This window comes from Pan paniscus, chromosome 10 (genome assembly GCF_029289425.2).
Source record: "Pan paniscus chromosome 10, NHGRI_mPanPan1-v2.0_pri, whole genome shotgun sequence".
Classification (NCBI taxonomy): Eukaryota; Metazoa; Chordata; class Mammalia; order Primates; family Hominidae; genus Pan; species Pan paniscus.
The window spans coordinates 20,338,083-20,350,807 of NC_073259.2; the positions used below are offsets into that span (position 1 = coordinate 20,338,083).

At 37.0% G+C, this 12,725-nt stretch overlaps 1 protein-coding gene across 3 annotated transcripts in view; it reads left to right on the plus strand.

Moving 5' to 3' along the window:
• PDE6H (phosphodiesterase 6H) overlaps positions 1-12,725 on the plus strand; it is a 175,846-nt gene that overhangs the window by 83,685 nt on the left and 79,436 nt on the right. The gene's annotated exons all lie outside the window — the stretch shown is intronic.

Genomic DNA, 12,725 nt, shown 5'->3' on the forward strand with positions numbered 1-12,725 from the left:
AAGGATAAGAGGGTACTGTTCTCTCATTTCTGAGGGCGTTGTCTCGATAATTAACTAACTTGATAGACTTTTTAGTGAGTGGCAGGTGAGATGCAAGGTACTGTGCTAGGTGCTGTGGGGGATGTACAGGCAAACAACACACCTCCCTAAGGAGGTAAGTAATAGCTACTTACTATTCACTTTGCTCTTTCACTGTAATGTATCCTCAAGCACAGGTTTTCACTTCACCATCAGGCCCAGAATTACTAGCTTATTTTCCACAGGAGGATTTCAGTTTGATGCCTCTGGTTATCTTGTATAGAGAGCTCTTTTCTTTCTTTCTTTTTTTCCCCCTTCTTTTGCAATCACAAAATCTGTCCTACCAGATGTGCCTCTCTTGCTTGGGAACCCAATAGTTTTCTTTGCAGACAACAGACTTGAGTCACAGAGCAGCAGATTGTAGAAGAGCTACAGCTTCGGGACCTCTGACTCTTGAGCTGGAACAGCAATAGGGCTGGGTTGGGGGTGGGGTGGATGTGTCTTTCAATACTGATGTATTTCAAGGAGCAGTGATGAACTAGGTGGAGCCTCATGCTTCATTCTTTTTGTCTTGTTGGGATGGAGTTTCCCTCCCAACCTCCATCCTGTGAAGAGCTTTTATAAATATTAACAGAGTCCCCATTAAAAGAAATAGCTCCTTTGAAATCTGAAAGATTGAGTTCTGAGGGATCAATAATATTCAAATTTTCTCTCCAAAACCTAAGAAATAGATTATCTGTGAGAAAATCTTAAAGAAAATCTCAGAAAGAAGACCGTGTATGTTCATCCTTGATAAATTCAACCATCACAATTTCCACTAATGAGATTGGCGGTTGTTCCACTCCTTAAACCACAACCTACTATGAGTGTTAGTTTCAGTGTCCATCTTGCAAGATGAATCATCTGAATCATTACATGATCAATGAATAATTTAAAGTGCGAAAGCCAGTTCACTATATTGCATGACTTTGGGGGGACAAGCTAGCCATAGATAAAAGTTTTATATGTACTTAGCTTAGTAATTAACCACCAATTAATATAACATCAAACAAGTTGAATTCCAATGTTTCACCCTTAAAATGAGTAGTCTACTCTCCCCGTCCCCACTTCATCTCTAGAATTAAAGAGAAATCTTCCCATTTTCCTGCTATAAATATGTGCTTTGCAATGTACATTAGCTCTGTCTTTTCCAGCCAAGTCATAGATGTCTCCTTTATGCCCAAGTTCAAATGACAACTATAATCTTTCAGTCTCTGACATCACAATTGTTTGTTTATTTTTACACTCCCAGAAACTAAACTTGAAAATCCTACACTTCTCATTTCAACTTAAGGTTCACCTTTTGTTCACCTTAAATCACTGCTTCCACTGGATTCCCTAAACTTAAGCATTTCTCTTTATCGTCTTGGTTTTTGTAAGGCTAACTTTCTTTTGGGAGCTGTGTCTCTTTGGTCCCTCATCTGCCTTTCCTGTCCATTGCTCTCCATCTATTTCTGGTTCTTCTCTGCAAAATCCCATTTATATATGATATGTAAAAATTATTAACATGTCTGAGAATCCAGAGCCCTTCTTTTTCTCTTCTGTCACCTTACTCCCCATTTCAAAGACAACTTTGTGAATGCCAACTCCAGTCATATGTTTTTATGATGAGGACTTGGACTAAAGCATGAAGCAGGGATGGGAGCTTTGCATTAGAAAGGACCAAGATTGACTCATCTGAGAGAAGACAGAATAAAAGAATGGAAGTAGGAAAAAAAAAAAAAACGGAGAAGGGGAAATGAGAAGAGCCTTACCAATTTGGTTTGCTGGGTGAGTTTTAGGTAGAGACTGAGTGACAGAGAAAAACGGAGGCAGTTGTAGAAGGTGAGACATATTAAAAGCGAGACATGGGAACAGAGAAATAAAAGTTGCTTTGGTTAGGAATAGCATTGTTTGAGATTGCAGAATACTGTCTGAAAATTTTCAGAAAATATTGAAATTTGAACAAATTAATTTTGCCAGCTAGTTTGCATTTTCTTAATTGGGATATCTTGTCAAGACGAGACCACATGAAACTCTAAATTCTAATTAGATTTTAGATAATTATGAAAGACACTTATATAGACATTTTCCCTTAACAAAAAAGAAGTGTTATTCAGAGGAGAGAATATTTGAAGATACTCCTAGAAGTGATAACAGAAATATGAGACAGTGATATGATTGCCAGTTTTTAGAAATGTATAGGAATCTCCTCATGTGAGGTTGGCAACGTGGGAACTGAAGCAAGAGAAGCCATGGAGTAATACAGATCTCCTATTCCATCTACTCTCAGGCAGAAAAGAGAAGAATGACCATGCCTGTCAGGGCCAGAAGGAGCTTCATGATTTCATAATTCTCCCATCCATCCATCCATCCATCCAGCCAGCCATCCATGCATCCATCCATCAAGTTATCTATCTAGCCAACAAATGTACTGAGCATCTACTGTTTGTCAACTCTAGGCTGGAAATACAGTAGAGAAAAATACAGATATGGGCCCTGTCCTCATGCATCAAGTGTGCTCTTTGAACATAAATTTAATAGTGGCTCCTCTTATTTAAAAAATTGTTAGGCAGCCAACTGGCCTTAAAGGAGACCAAGTGATGAGCTTTCTCACTGGGCTGACCATTCTTATGGGCATTTAGGAGCATCTCTGTTTCCAAAGCATCAAGAAAGGTGCTAGTGACCAGCTCAGATAATTCTGAATTTAGGGAGGGAATGCAGGAGAGGAACATTGGCAGAGCTTCTGAGAATTACTGTGGGGAGAAGCTTCTCAGAAAAGTATATTTGCCAGAGAATATACCAAAAGAGTTATCCCCTTCACATGGTATTTCTGTGACTAAAATAATGGCACAGAGGTAGTAAGTGTAATATATTTCCCTATCAATTCTACCTCCTTCTCTTTCTGTCCTTGCTTATCCTTTAACTAACTCTTTTTCAGATGGCTAGGCATTTTGTCTCTTTGAGGAATTTTCCTGGCTCCAGTCAGATTTCTTTTTCTTTTTTGCTGTTCCATGAAATTCAGCTTTACTTACTGAATTTTGATTTTATAATTTTTTTTAAACTGGCAGCACTTAAGTCCTTACCCTTGCCATTAAAGGAAAAACGCAAATGAAAGAAGAGTTAGGAAGAAGCAGCCCTGAAGACAAAAACAGAAATCACTCTCTAGGACATCAAAGGACAATGAACTAGGAGACAGAAGCCCAGCCAATGTCGTGGGACAGTGCCGTGCTCTTAGTTCTTTTCTTTTAAGGGAAGCCCCTTGAGAGGATTCTGTGTGTCAGATTCTTAACTGACATAACTTCCTAGGCACAGACAGAATCCTTCTTTCCTTTCCTTAATTTGTCTTAGTTGAACTAAGTAAGAATAAATGTTTGTCAAACTCAGGCATGGGAGGAGCATCTGGGGACTTATGGGCTGAAACTTCCAGGGAAAGTTGGAGGTGCCTGATTATTAAACAAAATAAAGGTGGAGAAGTCTGAGAGGTGGAGAGCTTTTGGCTGGGAATGGCTGGGATTTTTCTTTTCCTCCCCTATCGATTATTTCCGCCACCCTTTCCTTCTTAAGAAAAGCTTCAATTTTTAAACAAGATAGCAAATATCAAATGAAAATTATACATCTATCCAAGCACTATTATCATATGTCAAATGCTTGCTATATATTAGATGCTCTGATAGTCACTCTTTATTTTTTATTTACTTCTCTTAATAATCCTATAAGCTAAGTATAATGACCCACATCTCATATATAAGAAAATGGAAGCTCAAAGAGGTAAAATAGTTATCCAAGATCACACAACAACTAAATGGCAAAGACAGGATTAAAATGCAGGACTGTTTGATGTCAAATAGTGTGTTTTTAATAGTGATACAACCATGTGAGATCCCTCCAGGTTCTGACACCTGCTTAAATAATTTTGTGATTGCGTCTTACAGGGTTCCTTGAGTTTCAAATTTCATAGCTAGAGACAAAATTACACAAAATTAAGATATACACATTTAAAATGATAATTGTCTCAAAATCCTTTAAAATAGTGCAATACAAATTAAAGGTCTACATACACTTAAGCCCAGTAAGTTAAATGACTTATAAAAATGGAGAGAGGGATAGTTTTAATATTGGATCCTAAGTCCCCTGTTTCTCTCTCCAGTACACTGCACACTAAACATCTGCCCAAACAAGCTCCAACTCAAATATGTTACTTTCCAAAACCTTTCAGCTTCCTTCAGGAATCACCAAGTCTCATCCAGTCTGTGAAAGCCGATGTTTGCTGTCATCTGACACTTGCTCTGGTTTGGTGTATCTGACATATTAAGAATGTCATCTCCCAGTGCACAAGGCCAATTTCTATATTTGCTTAGACCACCGCCCCCCTCCCCACCCCCAGAAAACTAGAAATCTCAGCTTAATTTATAGAATGCTCTGTCAACTCAAAGCAAAATAGAGAGCAGGTTCTATGTCTCCTGTCTTGACTAAAGATGAAGATGTCTTGACTAAAGGCTGGCTATTTACTCATTAGACTCTGGCTGCCTTTTCTGGATGAGGTGCAATCAAGACAAAGTCCGAGGAATTACTCCTGCCTTGACTAAAGATGAAGATGTCTTGACTAAAGGCTGGCTATTTACTCATTAGACTCTGGCTGCCTTTTCTGGATGAGGTGCAATCAAGACAAAGTCCGAGGAATTTCTCCTGCAGTATCATGGTCTCAGCTGGAAAAGAAGGCACCCTTTTATATCTATTATGCTGTCATCCCACACTTTGGGATATCCTCATAATCTCCTTTCATTATTCCAAATCACCAAAGTAAAAACACTCCTTTTTATATTCAAGACATTTACAACCCCAAGAAATGGAGCCAAGTAACTTGCAAGAATTGCAGGGGTTATTGGTGACTGGCAGAAACAGGATCCTAAAGGTAGGATTGGTGAGGAGAGGGGATACGAGAACAATGACATGATGTCTCTAGAAGTGAGATGGAAGCAGAGTGGGATTATATTTACCCCTTGTGAAGACATGAAGGGAGTAGAGAGAAAGATAGCTTAATTCACCAAATCACAGTACCCAAGAACTTGATAGCACTAGTATGAGTTAAAAGAAGTAGTTTTAGGGAAGATAGAAGTAATGCTTTAAACAACAGAGAATAATTTTTAAAAGTTAAGTAAACATAACATTCGTTACCAAATGAAGTTAAAACTAGTTGATGATAATTTTTAAAGTTGACATGAGAAATGAAAATATGCTGTCTTTGAAATCCTTCAGTCAGAGGTATGCATCTGAATGGACCCCGTGTCTAACCTAAGGGTGCTTCCTTGAAATGGAAATTTAAATCTTTTTTAGGGTGATTTTAAGTTTAGGTAATAAATTAACTAGAAGAATATCTGGTAGTTGCATGAGTCAAATCTACCATGTTCCTTCCATATTCCAGCCCGTACCCATTTCATCTGTTCTGTTGCTCTCTCAAAACAATAACAACAACAAAAAAGCAGATGGCGGAGGGGAGTGAGCATTCCCCAGCTTCGCTTCATCTAGATATTCTCTCCATACTTTTGGTAGCTACTCTAACAAACAATCGTCACAAAACCTTGATAGGACTCTAAAGACAGGCTCTGTAGAAGCTGGCCAAAGGATGTAGTTTTTAGGATAAGAAAGCCTGGATTTGACTTTTAGCTCTGCTGCTTTTTCTTTTCTTTTTTTTTTTTTTAATTTTGAGATTGAGTCTTGCTCTGTCGCCAAGGCTGGAGTGCAGTGGCACAATCTCGGCTCCTTGCAACCTCTACCTCCCAGGTTCAAGTGATTCTCCTGCTTCAGCCTGCCGAGTAGCTGGGACTACAGGCTCATGCCACCATGCCCAGCTAATTTTTTTTTATTTTTAGTAGAGACGGGGTTTCACCACGTTGGCCAGGCTGGTCTCAAACTCCTGGCCTCAAGTGATCCGCCTGCCTCGGCCTCCCAAAGTGCTGGGATTACAGATGTGAGCCACTGCGCCTGGTCTGCTGCTTACTCTGCATGTGGCATTTGATATGCTGTTTAAGCTCCTGAGCCTCAGTGACACAGGTAGGGATTATAAGTGTCTGCAACATACTAGATGCTCACTAAGTGTTAGAGGACTCTAACTCAGAGGACCATTAGATGAATTAAGGCAATACCTGCAGAGCTCCTAGCTTAATGGCCTACATACTTTTAATGCTGTGGAGTAAATGCACACACAATATTATTTCAAAAAATAGGTTCAACTCCACTGGTCTAGTGTTACTTCCACTTCTTCCCAATAACGAGGGAATAGATTGTTGAAAACCAAAGCAGAGGAGAGAATGCAAAACATGGGAGGGATTGACTCAGCAAGGCCTTGTCCAGTGGGAACTGTGGAACTGGCTGATGCTCAGTGTAGTTCTGACACTGCCACCCAATGGCTGCGTTACTGTTGAGCAAGCCATTTGCCTTTTTAAACAGAAGAGCTGGAATAGACCTGTATAATTTTGTGCTTCTAAATTATTTCATCCTTGAAATGAATAAACACGATAGAGAAATTATATAATTCAGTGTTTGAAGGAACACTTTGTTCTTAATGCAATTTTGCAAGAGTTTCTAGGGCTGATTGGTGTTTGGATGTCCATCCCTCAGCCAACAAACCACTAGCAAGACGCCTTTTAAAAGCTTCATTCAAATAACTGCCTGCCAATAGGCCATGTCTTCTGTTGTTTCCCAGTTGTAGTCAAATAACTTGATTCATTCGAGTTGGATGCTGATATACTTTGAAATCCTTAGGAGAAGAAAGTCAATCTTTTCAGCCAGGATTTGGTCAGTGAGAGAAAGCTCTCCTCCTCGTGGAAGGGATCAGCAACTGAGCAACTCCTCTTTGTCCCATCGCCTAGTCATTGCAAACCATGGAAATGGGATGAAATTCAGAAAAGGAAGTTTAGACAGGACACAGAGGAAAAATGTCCAGGTTAACATGAGAGAGAGAACATCACAGGGAATGCCTTTGCTGATCAATCTAAGAAGTGAACAGGCTGTCAAATAAGTGATTGTTTCCACATCTGATTTCTCCCTGATGGAAAAAAATGCAGTGAAATGTTGGCTGGGCTGACTGTGGAAATCTATTTCAACCCCGCCTGCTGGCGTTTGTTTAAGCGGTCCTGTAACCAGAGTTTGTCTGAATCTCAGGGGCCTTGCTCTGACTCCAATTCTTCTAATCTATCACTCTCTGTGTTTCCTGTTTTCTCATAATCCCATGCTAATTTTTTTCATGCCTTTTATGGAATTTTGAAAAAGACTTTTATTTTGTTGAGAGGATGAAAGGGGTTTTCACTGGGGTTCTTTGTCTTTTGGTAAACCATAAACCAGTGGGAAAAAGAATAGAATCAAAAGGAAGAGGCAATAAGCTGAAGGGAACAAAATGTAATTTTTGGTCTTACTCTGTTTTGGGATAGCAATAGGAGGGCAGGGGAATGGATATGGGCTGGGGTGAGGGACTAGGAAGGATGAGAGTCTGATACGAACGCTCGTTTGTCTTGCTCCTCTACCAGACAGCAAGTTCTTTGAGCTTAGCCTCTGGCTGTTAGTCATCCTTTATTAATACACACAACAGCTTCTCATTGCTTACAGAATTAAGCTGACATCCTTCTCAAATTCACATGCATCCTAAATTCTCTGGTGCCATAATGAGAGAGTGGAAAAGAACATGTGAATCCCACTCCATTTGTCACTGAATGATCCCTGCTGTCTCTCAAATCCTCATTTTCTTCATCTAATAAAATGTGGGCAATAATGGAAAGTAGCTTATAGAGTTGTAGTGAGGATTAAATGAGATAATTCATGTGAGGGCCTGGCTGGCCCAGTGGTGGCATATAGTAAATATTCCATGAAAGTAGCTATTATTATTATTATCACAGTGTCTAACTAATTACGTGACCCTGAATAAGTCATTTTTTCACTGTAACATGTGAGCGATAATTCTTTTGTAAATTGTTGTAAAGATTTAATGAGGAAATCTTTGCAAAATACCCAGCAGGTGTCTGTGATGTAGTAGGTGCTTATTAATTGTTACTTCCCAGTTGTCTTTCCCATTCATTTCTTTCACTGTTTCCCTTCATGTAACCAATCCTAAAGCCAAACTGAGCAACTTGTTCCTGCGCACCCTTCAGTGTTTGCTATCACACATTTGCTCATTTTATAGTATCCTCTTTTTCTGCCTCTCTGTCTCTGTCTATAGGAAAGTTGGGTATCTTTTAAGGCTTAGCTCAAATACCACCTGCTACATGATGTCTTTCTTAAGCTTCTCAACCAGGTGTAATTTCTCCTCCCTTCAAAAACTCCCTTAGCACTGTTTTTTGGTTTGTTTGTTTGTTTGTTTGTTTTTGAGACAGAGTTTTGCTCTGTCTCCCAGGCTGGAGTGCAATGGCGCAATCTTGGCTCACTGCAATCTCCACCTCCCAGGTTCAAGTGATTCTCTTGCCTCAGCCTCCTGAGTAGCTGGAATTACAGACATGTGCCACCACGCCCAGCTAATTTTGTATTTTTAGTAGAGATGATCACCATCTTGATCAGGCTGGTCTCGAACTCCTGACCTCAGATGATCCGCCCGCCTTGGCCTCCCAAAGTACTGGGATTACAGGCGTGAGCCACCATGCCCAGCCTCCCTTAGCACTTTTATTTCTTTACTGGTACATACTTTCTTTTTTGAATTACAGGCATTTCTGTGCCCCATCTTGTGCACACACTCCTCCTAGCTATTCATGGTACAATCACCTGTCTCCTCTTCTTCCTCACCCCGTACTCATTTACCCAAAAGATTCCAACTCATTATCTAGGAAACTGTCGTCTCTAGAAAGACTTCTTTCTTGCTGAAAGAAGAAAGAATTCTCTTGCTGAATTGCATTTCCAGTTAGATGCCTCAGTTTTCTCATAGTAGTCATGATACTTTTTCATTGATCTTACTGGATTTCAATACAGAACGTTAAGCTCCACAAGGGATATCAGGGATTGTGTCTTTTTCATCTTTGTATTCTCTGTTTCTTACACATCATCTGGAACACAGTAAGTGCTTATTTATGTTTCTGGAACTGAGCTGATCCTGCAAACCCAGTGCAATGTTTAAACACCACAAAAGCTCAGTGAAGTTACCCTTAACAATCCACTACAGCAGTCTACGAACCTTAATGGAAACATCTCTGCCTTTTGTGAAGATAGGAAATTGCTGTAATTTGAAATGCTAAATAACTACACTGTATGTCAAATAAAAGAAAAATGCTATTTCACTGTTATTTTTTGCCCTTGCCTTATGCAGCAATCCAACTACTAAATTAAATTGTTATCTTTTTTATGAAATAGCAATATTCCTGAGAAGTTTCCAGATAATGTCATAAAATTAAATTATGACATAAATACATGTAAAAATTCACTCTTTTTAAAGAAAAATCTTAGTGAAACTACTTGAATAGCAAGAATTCCTCTGGAAGGGTAAAGTAAGAAACAGTCCCTTACTGTGTTTGGATATAAACATGTGTTTTTCTTTGCATCTGTATTTTCACATATTGATTAACAGGAGTGGACTTGTGCATGCCATATAAAATTGTGTAAAGAAGCTGACCCCGGGTAGAGCACCAAACAAGTTATGAATGTTAGAAGTTCAATGAAAAGAAAACAAGAATATTTGAAAGAATGCCAAGGGATAGAATTAATTGATTTAATACATTTTGCATTACAGTAATAGGAATAGCTAATATTTATTAAGTAGTGTTTTATTTCTTTGTTTTCTCCACTTTTTTTCTGGTCCATCAAAACAAGCCTCTTATCTACGCCACACTGCTTAAAACAAAGCACAATTTTTAGTTTGAAAAAGAAAAGTATGAATGTATTATCTATAAGTAATAAAAAGTTAATTTGTGAAAAAGAATATAGCTATCCCAAGACTTCTCTCTGCAAATTTTATATGTTTGCAGAACATTTACCAAATAGCTGAAAGGAAGACAATTTTGTATCATCTTTCCTTTTCCGAGAAGTTGTGCTGTATTTGTTGGAATACATTTCAGTACTTTCATCTGATCCTCAGATGACGATGCCATATGATGTTTCTCACAGGGTCAGCAGCGAAAGAGGATTTCTGGGGATATGTGTTTCAAAGCCAGTGATTCTTGGGAAGGAGTATGAACTCCGATACAAATACTGGCTCATCTCTATACCATGGACTCTTGAGAACAGCAGTGTTTCACCAGTTAGCATTTTGTTGCCAGAAATAAATCAAATGGACAATGGTGCAAAAATAAAAATGTTCCTGGAACAACTGGAGGTCAGTTTTGACCTTAGGTAATCTGGCAATTTTGCTTGGATTTCTCAGTGCCTACATTTGATCTCTAAATTATGCTTTGTGGCTGAACTCACCCTTTCTAGGGCCAGACACAGTTTATCTGGCTAGGATTTTTGCTGTGTAGGTTTAAAGATAAGTAAAATATCTGACTCACTGCTCATCTTGCCAGCGTGTCTTTCTGTTGCACAAAAAGATAGCAACAACATAAGCTGCCATGAATAGCTTTGGCAAGGCTGACTAGTAGGAATGGTTTCCATATGGTGTAAGATTAGAATTAATTGCTCAAACACATGGCAGTTAAAGAACCCTAAGGTGTTTCAAGAGTCCTGAAAGAAAAGACCAAGAAAGGAAAAGAAATTAAAACACTTCAGTGAGTCTCTAAATAAATTTATATAGGCCATAGCATATTATTTAAACTATCTGGGGCCTAAATGATGTTTTAAGGAAAAAAATTTTACTTATAGCATGCACGGATATTTAAAAAATAAAATACATGCATAAAAGAAGGCAATTTCTATTACTCATGTAGGCATCTTTGAAGAGGACCAGGAATAAAACGTATGCAAACAACTGAGCAAATCCATAATAAAAATTCACACATGCACGTGATTATAAAACAAAGTTTAAAATATTATCTTGATATAAATAATATAATTTATTTTTATAGAGTTCTTATGGGAAATGGAGGCTCAGAGGTGTCAACTGATTTTGTCCAGAGGGACACTAGGGGCTTTCATGCCTTGGACTTTACCTGACTTAGAATAGTTCTCTGTGTGCATATTTATGTGTTTGTGTATATATTGTTTATATTAGATTATAGATATCTAAAGAGTGAAGATTATGTTCAACTCATAGTTGTATTCCAATATAACACATGCTACATTGCCTGGCAAATAGTAAGCACTTAATAGTTATTTGCTAAACTGAATTTATAAAAACAAGTTAACATATCCATGATGGGAATTTCTGAGCATAATCATAATATTTCATTCATTTGCTCATTTATTCTACAAACACAAACTGTCTATTGTATGCCAAATACTGTTAGAGTTGATATCTTTCCTCAAAAAAATTACACTTGATAGAGGGATAAAAAGTCTTGTGAACAAATGATTATAAGCACATGGAAAAATCTTTAATCAATTATGTAAAAAGTATTTTACTGCAGAAAGTAGTCCTAATATAGTGGCAATTCTAATTAATGTAAATGGGCCAAACTCGCCATTTAGGTGGGGAGTCTAATGTGTGGTCTCTAAGAGAAACATTTAAGATACAGCAAGGTTTGAAATACATTTATTATACTATTCTTGTCCTATTTTGATAAAAAATTATGCTAGCCTTGTAATATGAGTTGCAAAGACTTTCTTCTTTTTTCTATTCTCTGGTACAGTTTATGTAAAAGAGAAATCTTTAAATTTTAAAAATATATTAAATATTGTTTCTTTTATGACTTACAAATTATTTAGTAGTGTTTACAACTTGCTAAATGCATGGGTTTTAAAATATTTTGATATTGATTCCTAGAATTATTGCATATTAGATAATGTGATGATTATTAAATTTATTCTTTGGTATTTTTCAAGGCTTTTTATGGCCTAATAAATGGTCAATTTTTATAAAGTTTTCATATTTGCATAAAGGTTTATTCTTTAATTATTGGATGCAAAGCTGTATAAATGCTTACTTTAGCAAGCTTATTAATTAATTGTATTACTCAAAACTTCCTTGGCTTTATTAAATTATTTTTGTGTGCTTGATTAGTTCATTAATGATTAAAATCTGTAGTTCTAATTATAGATTTTTCAAATCTTGCAATTTTTCCAATTTTGCTTTCTATGTTTTGAGGATATAGTTTTAGGTACTACATATAAGTTGAGAATTTTTATGGACTCCCAGTTAATTTTTCCTTCAGTTGTCATTCAATATGTCTCTTGTCTATAACAGTGCTTTCTACCTTAAAGTTTATAGTAACTTATATTAACTAAATTTCACTATAACACTTTTCTTTAGCTAAGTATTTGGTTGCTGTCATTTTCTAACTCTTTTATTTATATTTTTATAAATCCTTTTATCTTATTTAGCTGTCTTGTTAATGCATATCAATAGAATTTTAAAATTAAGGTAATTTACATTTATTCTCATTATAATATTTAGGTTTATTTCTAAGATATTATTTTGTGCTTTTATTTGCTAAGCCTTTAATGCTTATTTTTTAAAAAAGTAATTTCATTCTTCTATTGGTTTATGTGACACTTCTTTATTTAATTGTATCCCTTTATTAATTTGTAAATTTTACATTTAATATCTAAATTTTTGTTTCTTTGTTTATTTTGGAGACAAGGTCTTGCTCAGTTGTCTAGGCTAGAGTACAATGATGTGATCA